This window comes from Triturus cristatus, chromosome 7 (genome assembly GCF_964204655.1).
Source record: "Triturus cristatus chromosome 7, aTriCri1.1, whole genome shotgun sequence".
NCBI lineage: Eukaryota > Metazoa > Chordata > Amphibia > Caudata > Salamandridae > Triturus > Triturus cristatus.
Window position 1 is genome coordinate 1,632,374,679 of NC_140590.1, and position 13,780 is coordinate 1,632,388,458.

At 43.7% G+C, this 13,780-nt stretch overlaps 1 long non-coding RNA gene across 2 annotated transcripts; it reads left to right on the plus strand.

Annotated features, from left to right (window-relative positions):
* Window positions 1-926: 926 nt before the first annotated feature.
* LOC146812588 (uncharacterized) lies at window positions 927-3,676 on the plus strand. Of its 2 annotated transcripts, XR_014966876.1 has the most exons (3): window positions 927-1,017; window positions 1,722-1,925; window positions 2,275-3,676. It is a non-coding gene; the product is annotated as an uncharacterized LOC146812588 (long non-coding RNA). The 2 variants fall into 2 exon arrangements; XR_014966875.1 differs by lacking the exon at window positions 1,722-1,925 and having other exon boundaries at window positions 930-1,017.
* The last annotated feature ends 10,104 nt before the right edge of the window (window positions 3,677-13,780 follow it).

Genomic DNA, 13,780 nt, shown 5'->3' on the forward strand with positions numbered 1-13,780 from the left:
CTGTCAAGCCACGAGGCAGGGTTGCCACCCCGCTACCCTCCTCCCCCCTGGGTTTTGAGTCTTTCATAGCCATTGGTGGCACGTTTAAGGCAGGAGGGAGCAGGCTGATTTATGGGAATAATATTGGAGGAGCAGTAAGGACAGTATGTTCCCCACAGTTGATCCATCCTCCACCTGTATGTAATGAGCATTGGAGTGTCATGGCCAAACATGCCATCAAAACCTGTCTATGTGTTTAATAGGATGAGGCTACCTCGTGTTTAGGGTGTAACGTTTCAACATGCACAAGAAATATCACCCCTATTCACTACAAGCATTAGGCACAATTCATTTAACAAGCAGATCGCCATAGAGGACATATTGATGTTCGTAGACGGGGGGATAGTTTCCATTTGGTTGTTCCTCTATCCACATGAACGACTTCATGCTGTCCCTAATTAATGCGCATTAGTAAATATTTAATAAATAATATACATGTGGTAGATGATGTAATAATATAAACCAAAATCGAAACGAGTCCAAAGGGAAAAAAAGGTTATTTAGGTCGCACTATTGATGCTTTTAGACTGTATAATCGTCTAAAATGGTGCGATTTCCAACACTAAGTGCCGACGGTATTGTCCGTTTTTTCGTCTTTCATGATAAACCACGCCACCTCACCGTTACGTAACTGAATAAAAACAGTGATTTATGTGGTCACCAATTAATGCTCATCAGTAAATACTTAGTAAATAATATACATGTGGGAATTAACGGAATAACAAACTAAATTCAAAACGAGTACAAAGAAAAGAGGGTATCTAGGTCGCCCTACTGAAGATTATAGACTGGGTAACCTTTCCAAAATGGCGCGACCTTCAACACTAAGTGTAGACGGTATTGTCCGCTTTCTTCTTCCATGACTAATCACGTTACCACGCCGGTACGTGTCTCAATATAAACAGTGGGACAGAAGTTAAGCCGAGTATCGGTACGAGCTTGAGGCAGTGCGGACGCGGTTACTGACCCCGATGACAGGTATGTGTCTACTGCTCCAACTGTGGCAATTACTGCTGGGATATCGCAAAGTAGGGTACAAGCTAATTATTGTAGGTGCCCTGAACAGGTGTCAGTTGAGATTGAGTATTTTACCGAGATTGGGTGTTGTATTATAACAAAACCGACATATTGAAGGAATAGAGTACCTTGTTGAAATGTGAACATATATAACACTATGTTGTAAAATGAGGGTCGAATAATTTTGGGCCATTGTAACACTACTTTCACCAGTTATAAGGAATTGCTGTATTAAGGGTGACTTCGTAGTGTGCAATAATATTTTGACTATCTTTAAAGAGGCCGGTGTAAGTATAAAAGACATAAATAGCTATCAGAGTTTGGGAAAAGTAACGTTATACACATTTAAGGGTGCATATGATTTGTACCAAAATAACAATAGGGCTGACAATAAATTAGTGTTATGGTGGATACCAATATGTGAGTATTTGTAACTAGACATCTACTAGTGTTATTGATCCATTGTTTATAACCGTGTAAATAACAAGTATGACAACTAGTGGCAAATGGGTAGTGGGCTTATGTAGTGACCCCACGCTTACTACCATTTAACCATTGAGCGATTGTACCAACAATGGTGTCTGGGCCAATACTATGGCCATCAACAAGAGAGGGAGTGAATGTGTTTTACTTTTGTCTTACGCTATGGGTCTTCCGACACACAGGTGTATCATTACCTGCTGAAAACGGTGATATTCTGGCCGTTAGATAAATCAACTACGACTGGGCGAACTGTACAGCTCATAGGAACGTTATCCATTAGAGATGGGTTGCTGATGTATTTAACAATACGAATCCACCAGAGAGAACAGAAGTGACAATACTTCGTACCAAACTAACACGTGAAGAAATACTGTTGTTTCAACAAGGTCAGTTGTGGATGGTGACCATATGAACACTTGGTGGCCTTATCTATATATGTAATCTACTTGAACCCCAATAAGATCAATGATGTTTCATTTGGTGGTGGCTCTCTATTTCTCTATGCCAAAACTGGGCATCAGATTTACAATCTTTTTAATATGAATAGGATGACACTAGCCCCACATGACAATCGAGTGTCAAGACTGAATAATTTGATATAATATAAGTTCATGTCGATCAGTCTTCTGGAAAGAGACTTTTAATGGTGTATATGCATTTTTAATCATTAAATAATATATAATAAGTATATGTGTGTGTTTTGTAATTGGTATATTTGTATTTATTTGTTTGCAGCCTTGAAAAAGTCCGGATGGACGAAACACGTGTCGGCTGTCATGTCTATGTAATGATATTTGGAAAATACAAGAAAGAAAAATAAATAATGAAAACCGAATTACAGCTTGGATCTGTTTGTGGACTTTTGAATTTATATCTACTTTGACTCTGTGATTATATGTGTGACAATCACCTATGTCTGCCTCAACCTTCTTGTGATTACAGTTGCGAGATGGCGTCCAAGTGGTCTCACTTTATGCTAATGACCTCCTGCTCTACCTTCGGGATCTCCGTTGGAACACTAATGAACTGGGCTGGGTCCTCAATGACTTTGCAGCCGTTTACGGCCTCCGAGTGAACTGGGCAAAGTCCTGTGCTTTCCCGCTCGCACCTGCAGTCCACTTGCTGGAGCAGGGTTTTCTGTTGAAAATTTATCGAGTTTTAAGCTCCGGTTTTGTCTATATGTCATAACTAAAATCATTAATCTGTAATCGATAATTATTGGTTTTGTGAGAAACTTTGGCTAACCAATATAACTAACAAGAGAAAAACTACACGTGGGAATGCATATATGTTGCTCAATAATAATGTGCAGGTTTAATTAAATGGATGTTGCTAAGTGCTATTTGTTTAAAGCACAAAACGCTTTTGAAATAACGTGTACTAATGCTTTATTGTGTTGCAAAAGGCTAGATAATTACATACACATAAGGGTATTAGTGGGGATTAACACTGTTTTATCATTATGCTGTGGTAACGTTGTTTTGTGTTTCTTTTAATTAAGATGGTCTGTTTTGTCCTAAAACAAGATGGCTGCCGTTTACAGCCTGCACTCGAGTGAATAAAATATGACGAAAAGGCCTTGCTGAACATGGTTGACAGTCACCTGACCATGGCTTCTGCTGGAGTTTTGAAAGTTTCCGTGATGACAGCGACTCCAGGCAAGCTTCCAACTGTCCTTGGAGGAAAAGAAAGCCACAATGAACTTTGTGATTACAGCGGTGGCTTCGCTATGGTTCCGAGGAAATGTATTCTTTTGCAAAACTCGAGTTTCCTTCTTCCGTCTTTTTATTTTTGTGATTTTTCTGAGCGGAGGTTCTTACAAATGTTGCGATGCAACATCCTTTCCTGCTCGTTTCGCTTGGTGACTCAATGAACATTTAGAATTTTTTATGTTGCTTTATTTTGCAAGTTCTATTATAAATATTGTTAGACTAGGGAGGGTCTAAGGCCACTTCTTCCCAAACCTGCGTTGGTGAGGATCGATGCTGTGAGGTCGGCGACTCGGGAGACTTTACTGAGAGACCTGTCCTGACCCATTTATGACATTTAACTAGAATAGGTAATTATGAGAATAATGATTGATTTTGCTATTGATTGACTTTCATTTGAACTAATTTTAGATAAAATACCATTATTTGAATCACAGTGTTGGTGGTTATTTCTTGTCGTTTATTGAATACTTTCATGTGATTATTGTTGTTTAAAACCATGACTCAGGACAATAACAATCTGGTCGCATTGACCTTACTGTAGATACAGGGTGTTTCAGGAGTTTCTCTCATGTCCAGTGCTAATAGAGTAATCGAGCGTGTGTTAGTGAAATGGGCCCAAGTGTTGAAAACTAAAATGGCGATATGATTAAGCATTCACTAAAGACATGAATTCTCTCCCTAGTTAAAGCATGTCTTTCGTCTTATGTTGCCTACTGTCCGGACTCCATTTTGTACTGTCATGTCTCCACGTGCTCAGCACGAGAAGAGTCCTATCTTCGTGTTAGTTGCTCTTGTAATCTGCCTAGTAACAGTCTATAAATAGCTCCTTTGTCCATCTGGCGCATGTCCAGACTTGACCACATCTGTTATCAGTTAGCCCTTGCTTGACCATGTTTTCACGGGCTCAGGAAATTAGTTACTCCACCCACATATTGATTCTGTATCGAAAATGTCCATAAAAGGTAATGAATGTTGCTTCATGTTGTATCCACCCACTTATGAGCCCCTCTGTTGTGTATAAAAGGGGACTGTGTACGCGAGTTCTTTGTGCTACTCTATGCAATACTGAAGAGTGTTGTATGGATTGTAGGACCACCCTTAAGGGTTAATAAACTCTGTCTTTGTACTTTGCAGTTTCCGTGCCAACTTCCTTCTAGTTTCCGTTACAGGAGAGCGAACCCTTGTATTCTGCGGGCCTAGCTGGGGCCTGTACTCATCAATTGGCGCCCGTCACGTGGGGCTCATCGGCGACTCGGATGCTCGAAGGACTGGTCGTGACGAAGGTGAGGAATTTGGCCGGGGATGTGATCACTGCCAGAGGCATTTTAGTCCTGGCATCCCGAGGTTTTCTTCCTTCCCTTCCGAACTGACCATCTGGGTGGCGCCGGTCCTCGACTGAGACCTCTTCTGTCGGTTTTGCCGTGACAGCCGTTTGGGCGAATTTTGGAGCTTGGCAGTTGGAATCTGGACACTCTTGATTGGTAAGAACCGTTGTACGGTACTTGCTCCGAGTTTTTGACGTCTGGGTTGGCCATTTGAGTTTTGATTTGTGATGACCGGTCACATCTTGTATTGATTACTGAGAGAATATATGCGTTGCAACACATATAGGCAGGTAATGTGGAGATATTTCTCCGGAGCTGTGTAAATTTGAACGGCGCAAAGTTTAAGTGCCATTTTTTTGATAATACTGCATATTTTGCATTATTTTTGAGCATGCCTGCTTTTAGCGCACTCCGTAAGTGGTGCTGCTGCTTTGGAAACCGGTTAAACCTCGAGGAATCTGCTCCGGCTCCCCCAGAGGGGACTCCTAATAGGGATATGTATGTGAAACATGGTCTTTCTTCTATAATGTACAGCACAGTATGGAGGAAATACACCAAAAAGGATCCTGAGTTGCGCTGGCCTTTGTATGGATCATTTGATATGCGTAAGATTGAGTATGTGGAACAGTGTATGTGTAAACGGCGTGCTCGTCAAGATATGTTTGAGTGTGTGCGGTTATGGGTGAAGGAAGTGCGTGAGCGAGAAAAACGTGAGAAAGCGCTGTTTGATAAAGAGCAACGGAAGAATGATCATGTGCGAGCACAGGAAGCGAAGCGTTGGGAGGAAAGAGAACTAACGGAGAGACAAGAGAAAGAGCATAGGTTGCAAGTCTCGGGTCAATATGCTGTCCGTCAGCCACTTTATCCTGTCCTTACTAATCATGATGATGATTTTTTCCTATTAGATCGTTCCCCGCCACCTTATGTAGGTGCGTCTGCTCCGGCAGTTCAGGATTCTGGATTGGGTAAAGATAAGATAGACACGCGACCCATGTTATATCTTGAGCGCTCGGGTGAGCTTCGGAAACTTTCTTTTCGTGCAGTCTCAAATAAGATATCTTCTGCAGAGTTATTACCGCTTCTGGAAGGATGGCAGGATAGGGAGAAGTTGTATTTTGCTGCCATCTTCTCTGATGAAGTGGTTGCTGCCTTTCGAAAATATTCTGATGTTTTTGAGCCACAGGAGATAGTGTCGGATTCTAGAGCACTACGTAATGGTACTTTCTCTCCCTCTCAGGTGCCTGATGCGGTCCGACGGCTGTTTGCGCTACGGGATGAGATGCTTCAACTGCGGGACAAAGCGCGCCGGAACAGGGAGGAGGAGAGCTTGACCTTGCAGGCGGATGACCAGCAGCCGTCTTCCTCCCAGTCAGATAAGAATGAACTAGTGCATGCTAAACCCATGCGAGAGGCGGCACCTTTGTATGTTCCTCCTAAAGGAGCGGGAACTAGTCCGGATATTACTTCCGCCGATGCTAAGGGATATTTTGTGTATAATTGGGTCTATACTCCCTGGCATAGGGCTGATGTTATGGCATTAAAGAATGCATTGCCTGACCCCCGCAAGAATCCAGCGGCCTTTTACGAAGAAGTCGAAGGGGCCTTGAATTCTTGTACTATGACCTTGGCAGATATAGATTTGTTCTTTGGGCTTATCTTACCACCGGATATGTGGCGATCTGTGCGGAAGGTGGATGATCAAGCCGCTTTTAGGGCCAAGTGGTCTGAGATTGAGGATGAGGATAGGGAGAGAAAGCCCGCGCAAAAACCGCCCCAGCTTATTTTAGATCTCCCCGCTGCTATTTTGACCAAGTTGAAAACAATTATTCCCCCTAAAAAGATTGACTGGAATATGTTAGCCTCGTGTAAACAGAAGGTTGATGAATCAGTTGCAGATTTCTTTACGCGCTTTGAGGAGACATTTCATGATTTTAGTGGTCAGTCACTTACGGATGATGCGGGTCGACACCTTTTTGCTGATAAATATGTGGCGAATTTGTTACCGGAAATAGCAGCTCGTTTAAAAGCGAGTGAAAGTTCTTGGTCCACCGCGTCTCCGACATCCCTCCTGACTATAGCTCAGTATTATGAGCGTCAGGAACAAGAAGCGAAGGGGCAGGAGAAGAAGAAATCGAAAGATTTAAAAACGAAGGTGATGTTAGCGCAAGTATATGGTCCGCCTCGGCGGGGTGTCGATCGAGGTAGGGGAGGATTCTATGGCCCCCCTTCGGGTCGATCAGATGTAAATAGGAATCAATGTGCATATTGTAAACAGTCGGGTCATTGGGCCAGAGATTGTCCGGCGTTGTATGCATCTCGTCAGGGGCGTAATCAAGGTGTACCGAGAGGTAGAGGGGGTTTCTCGAATTTCAGAGGGAATTCTAATGATCGTGCTCGCTTTGAACCTAACGCGCAGCAGCGAGATAGACCCAATGTATTTGATCGACAGCACCAGTATCAAATGTCAGGAACTGACAGCGCTGGGTACCATGATTCACGGCATGCATAGGAATGCGTCGGATGGGGGTTAGAATCAGTTGAAGTGCCGGTTGATCAGAAGGGTCCTTATGTTTCAGCAAAGGTCTTGGGTTCTACTGATCGGTTCCTAGTTGATACAGGAGCGACCCGCAGTGCGCTGTCCAAACAATTGGTTCCGAGGGCTCCCCCGTCTGGCTTAATGGTTACATCGGTAGGGTTTGATGGTACACTCTCTCGAAGCCCTCTTTCCCAACCCCTTGCATTCCATATTGATCCCTTTTCTGCGCCCTGTCCGTTTTTGCTTGCCCCGAACACGCCTGACAACATTATGGGTCTCGATATGCTCAAGCACTTCAGAGCTACGATCCGCTGTTCCCCCGCTGGAGTACGTGTGATATTAAATGATAATCACCCGATGAAAGATCGGATGTGTGTGGTCGTGGAGGATTCTGTGTTAGCTTCTCTCCCTCATTCTTTGTGGGCTACTTCAGATACCGATGTGGGACAGATGGTGATTCCACCAGTCCATATTAGTGTCCAGGAGGTTGCGGTGTTACCGCGCCTCCCTCAGTATCGCATTTCCCAGGAGGGGGAGGAGGCGCTCATTCAGATTGTGCAGGATTTGATTCAGGTGGGGGTAGTGGAAGAAGTTCCCTATAATGTTTGCAACAGTCCTATTTTACCCATCTTAAAGAAAGACACGGATGCTAAAGTTTATCGGTTTATCATTGATTTGAGGGAAGTGAACAAGATCGTGATACCTCAGTATCCGGTGGTTTCTGATATCACGACGTTACTTACTCTGGTCCCGCCAACGGCGACCACGTTTTCAGTTATTGATTTGAAAAATGCCTTCTTTTCGATCCCTATTCATCCTGATAGCCGATACCTTTTTGGTTTTACTTTAAATAATAGGTCTTATCGATTTTGTAGAGTCCCTCAGGGCTACACAGAAAGCCCTAGCATTTACAGTCAAGCATTGAAAAGGCAATTGGATTCCTTTGTTCTGCCCGAGGGTGTCGCCCTTATACAATATGTCGATGACATCTTGTTGGTGGCTGACACTCCTGAGCTGTGTGAGAAGAGTACGTTATCTTTGCTTTCCTTTTTGGCATCTCACAATCACAAAGTGTCGAGGAAGAAATTGCAATTCTGTAGACCAAAGGTGACTTATTTGGGTCACCTTTTGTCTAAGGAGGAGCGTGCACTCACACCAGATCGTATTCAAGCAATTTTGGACACGCCAGTGCCTTCTACACAGAAGGACGTGCGTGCATTTTTGGGTCTTGTTTCTTTTTGTAGGCAATGGATATTAGGATTTTCACACATAGCTAAGCCATTATTAACCCTTTTGACAAAAGACACACCGATTCCTCTTCCCTGGTCAAATGAGTGTGAAATTGCCTTCCAGCAATTGCGACAGGCCCTTTGTTCAGCACCAGTGTTAGGGACCCCTGATTATACAAAGCCCTTTTCACTGTATGTGCATGAGAAAGATGGATGTGCATTATCAGTTCTAGTGCAGATGCACGGCGGCAAGCAGCGCCCTTGTGCATATTTTTCGGCTGTACTTGATCCGGTTGCCCGAGCATTGCCTGGGTGTTTTCGCTCGGTTGCGGCGACAGCTGTGTCAATACGTCAAAGTGAGGGAATTGTGTTATCTCACAAACTGTTGGTATTAGTCCCCCATGCTGTTGATGCCCTGCTTAATCAGACAAAGACGCAGCATTTGACCAGTGCCCGTTTAACGGGATATGAGTTGACGCTTTTGGCTCCTCATATTACGTTAAAGAGGTGTGTAACGTTAAATCCGGCCACATTGTTGCCGTTCCCGGAAACTCAGTCTGAAGCACGAAAAGTACACGATTGTATTCTGGTGACTGAGGAACAGACAAAGGGTCGTATTGATCTCCAGGATACGCCCTTTCCAGATGTAGATGGAGAACTGTGGGTGGACGGATCATGCCTGAAGCTACCAGATGGTACAACTTCAGCAGCGTATGCAATTACCACACTGCGAACAATAGTGGAGACAGCACGCATACCACAGAAATCAGCTCAGGCAGCGGAACTGATAGCATTAACACGAGCATGTGAGCTCAGTGCAGGATTGTGTGTGAATGTTTATACAGATAGCCGCTATGCCTTCGGAGTAGCGCACGATTTCGGCCTACTCTGGAAGGAGAGAGGGTTTCTAACGTCGCATGGAGCACAGATAATGCATGGAGAGTTAGTTCACAACCTTTTGACTGCATTAACATATCCGAAGAAGATTGCTATAATTAAATGTAGTGCCCATAAGAAAGTGGTTGATAAAGTTGGAGAAGGGAATGCTTTGGCAGACCGAGTGGCACGAGAGACTGCGATGCAGCCTGGTGCTACTGCAATGTACGTTGTGAAGTCGCAGGCAGAAAGATGGCACGATGCAAGGAGAGAAGTGCTGGAAATACAGAGGACCGCTTCCGATAAGGAACGGGAGCAATGGTCTAATGATGGGGAATTGGATGATGAAGGTTGTTGGAGAAATAAGCAGATGGATAGATGGAAGTTACCCACAGCTTTTGTACAACCTATGGTTCAGATGGCACATGGGCTAGCACATGTTGGAGCTTCCGCAATTGTAAAATTGCTTACCCAAGTCTGGGAGCATCCAGAGATTGCTAGTACGGCAAAGAAGGTGGTACAGGCTTGTATGATTTGCCTGAAGTACAACCCTGGAAAAGGGACACGAACTCCAGCAGGAGGGTTTGTAACACCCACTGCACCTTTTGAGGTATTGCAGATGGATTACATTCAGCTTGAACGCTGTAACAATCTGAAGTATGTTCTAGTAGTGGTTTGTGCCTTCAGCAAATGGGTTGAGGCCTACCCTACGAAAGACAATACTGCAATGACTACAGCCAAGATGCTATTGAAGGAGTTTTTCCCTCGATATGGCGTTTGCAGACGGTTGTGGAGTGATAACGGACCCCATTTCGTAGCAGACGTTATTAAGTATGTACTGAAAGGACTGGGAGTTTCCCAGAAATTTCATGCAGTGTTTCACCCTCAGTCTGCGGGATTAGTTGAGAAGTACAATGGTACTTTGAAGCTTAAGATCGCGAAGATCCAAGCTTCGACTTCTTTGACTTGGCCAGATGCTTTACCGCTGGCATTATTGTCAATCAGATCGATACCGCATTCTCGAACCGGTCTCACGCCATATGAGATCGTGTTCGGACGCCCAATGAATATTTGGGGTACACCAAAGCCAAATTCAGTATATGACATACCTTGTGTAATGATGAGCGATTACTTGGCACAGTTGACTGATAATTTGGTTTCTATTCATCAACAGGTTCGAGAAGCGCTCCCTGACCGATCCACTGGTGAAGGCCATTCTCTTCGACCTGGAGATTATGTCCTAATCAAAGCGTTTGAGAGGACGAACAGTCTGGAGCCGAGGTGGTCGGGTCCTGAGCAGGTGTTGTTGGCAACAAGAACAGCGGTGCGAGTCTCCAATCGGAAGAACTGGATTCATTCCACGCACTGTCGGAAACTGCCGCCAGGTTTGGTGGAGCCTGCTGTGTTGACCGACCATCGAGAGATCCTGACTACCCACAAAGGCCGTGTTGTGGAACCGAATGACAGCGAGGAGCTCTTCTCGGACCAAACGATTCCAGAAGTAAGGCGATATCATCTCAGACCAAGGAAGTGAATTCTTCAGTATCGGGACAAATTGTCAGAACGGCCCTTAGGTTAGTGAAACGGAGAGCCAATGAGGCAAGGGGGGGGGATCAGCCCTGCATTAGCGTAGTGACACCCGTCTTGGCCCGCTGGTGAAGAAATCAACCGCTGTCTAAGGGGAAGAGTTCTGACAACCTTTTAGTTTCAGGAAGGTATTGATTTTCCATTCTAAAATGGAGAAGAGGAAGATTCTTTGCGCAACAGGTATTATTACAGTAGCTATTGTTGGGATAACCACATGGTTTGTTGAGGATGTGACTCCTGCCCGAGAGTTGCTTGTTTTGACTACTCCAGTGCCTGAGGAGCACTACTTTTATACCCTTCCATATCAAGAATTGAAGCATCGTCAGTCTTATTTGAATAACACTTTCATTCAGATGTTGCATCATACCCATGTCGCCACAAATGCTACGAACTGTTGGATATGTGGTATGATGCCAGCTCATCAGAAGAAAGGAGGGACGCCATTCATACCTCTTCCTTTTTCTCATAATGGCTCCTGTAGAGCATGGTATACTTTGCTTTTTGCCACACGGAAACATACAGTGGGACGATTACTCTTTAGACTTAATAGGGAATGTCATCAAGATAAAGATGGTTACCCACAAGCGAATGGGACAATATGGGAATGGGAAGAGTATCGACCAGACAATGAATCGATTCCCTACATTTTCACGAACACTAGAGACACTGTGGGGAAGGACCGATTCGTGATTCAAGTGGCACAAGCTCAAGCGGACCTGTGCGTCCAGAGTGTGGGTTATATTCCTGTTGGTGTTAGTGACTGTATCACTATCTTGAACATTGACGGGTTGAATAATAGTAACTTCTTAGCATCCCATAATACATACTTCGTATGTGGGAATAAGGGTTATTATCGTTTGCCAGCCGGTTGGTCCGGAGTATGTTATGTAGCATTCCTATTACCTCCTGTATTCTTGGCACCTGCATCTTATCATAAAGATTTGAAGTTGTTGAATAATGTGACTGTAAATAGGTATAAGCGTACTCTATCTATTGATGATGTTGACCAAACTGATACTAGCCTGCAGCAGTACATTGATTTTAATTTAGGATTGTTTTTCTTTGTTGGAGCTGCCCTAAATAGTAGGAAAGTTCGAAGATTAACAAGAGTTGTAGAGGCTGTGACAAATCAAACCGCTGCTGCTCTTGGGAATCTTACGGAAGAATTACAAATTACTAGAATTGTTGCATTACAGAATCGTATGGTATTAGTTGTTATGTTAGCTGACCGAGGTGGAGCATGTAAAATTATCGGAAGTAGTTGTTGTGTGTTTATTCCTGACCACACGCCATCAGTCTATAATGCCATCAATAAGTTGCATAAAATTGCAGCTGAAATCCATACAGAAAATGGCACTTGGGCCTTTTCTGGATGGTTTTGGGCATTGATCACCACATGGGGGTGGAAGGTTTTAACTGGTCTCTGTATTATCGTAGCAATTCTGTTTTCTTGTTGCATTTGTGTCCAATGTGGTCCTTTACTCTGTTCTCTATATGTGTCATTTTGTATTCCTGATAAGAAAGCTATTGCCAATATCACCTATCAGAAACATTTAACCAAAGAGGTGGAAGAGATGATGAAAATTGACATATATGATGATTATCCTAATAAGCCGAATGTCTTCAGTAAATACTGAAAGGGTCGTCTGTTGAAAACTAAAATGGCGATATGATTAAGCATTCACTAAAGACATGAATTCTCTCCCTAGTTAAAGCATGTCTTTCGTCTTATGTTGCCTACTGTCCGGACTCCATTTTGTACTGTCATGTCTCCACGTGCTCAGCACGAGAAGAGTCCTATCTTCGTGTTAGTTGCTCTTGTAATCTGCCTAGTAACAGTCTATAAATAGCTCCTTTGTCCATCTGGCGCATGTCCAGACTTGACCACATCTGTTATCAGTTAGCCCTTGCTTGACCATGTTTTCGCGGGCTCAGGAAATTAGTTACTCCACCCACATATTGATTCTGTATCGAAAATGTCCATAAAAGGTAATGAATGTTGCTTCATGTTGTATCCACCCACTTATGAGCCCCTCTGTTTTGTATAAAAGGGGACTGTGTACGCGAGTTCTTTGTGCTACTCTATGCAATACTGAAGAGTGTTGTATGGATTGTAGGACCACCCTTAAGGGTTAATAAACTCTGTCTTTGTACTTTGCAGTTTCCGTGCCAACTTCCTTCTAGTTTCCGTTACAGGAGAGCGAACCCTTGTATTCTGCGGGCCTAGCTGGGGCCTGTACTCATCACAAGTGTGTGATGAGTGCATGTGCGTGTATCTGTGAAATTACTCTATCCGTGGAAGTAGGGAGAATTTGTATGCCCTGATCTGCAGCAATTTCATGGTAGCAGAGTAATGGTTTTGATTATTGTCTTGATCTGATTAGATTGCTTGTATATTGGCTTTTTGGATTCATTGATTTATTGATTGATGTTGGTATATGTACTAATACTATATGTTGAGGTCGTCGTATTGAGTTTTATGTAGTGCTTCTGGAACTTGGGAGCTGGTGGCAGTTCCGTAGTAGGGCAGAGGGAAGTGTATGCTGCCCTCGGGAAAAACGGGATTGTTGGTCCTGTACGTATGCAGGAGAAACGTGTGACAATTGAAGTTGCGCGTCACATTGTCTGGGTTCGGAATCAGTGACATTGTCGTGTGTTACTATTAGGGACATATTTACCGTATAAAAGGAGTGCGTATGGTAGCGAAGGTTATCTGTGAAACTCTGGTCTTAAGTCCCAGGGATCCGTAAGGTTTGCCGTTAAAGCTTACCGCTGGAGAAGTAATAGGTACTCTCTGAGCTTGTTTGAAGGACTGGGCAGAGGTAAACACTGCTTGGTTAACGTGTGTTATAATTCTGTAGTGGGGCAGATTGTATGCTGTTCTCGGAAAAAGCAGGATTCTGTGTGTATGTACTACATTTTCTTGTATGAAAGTGCGTGAATGTATGAGCATTTAATTGATTGTAAGACTCTTTG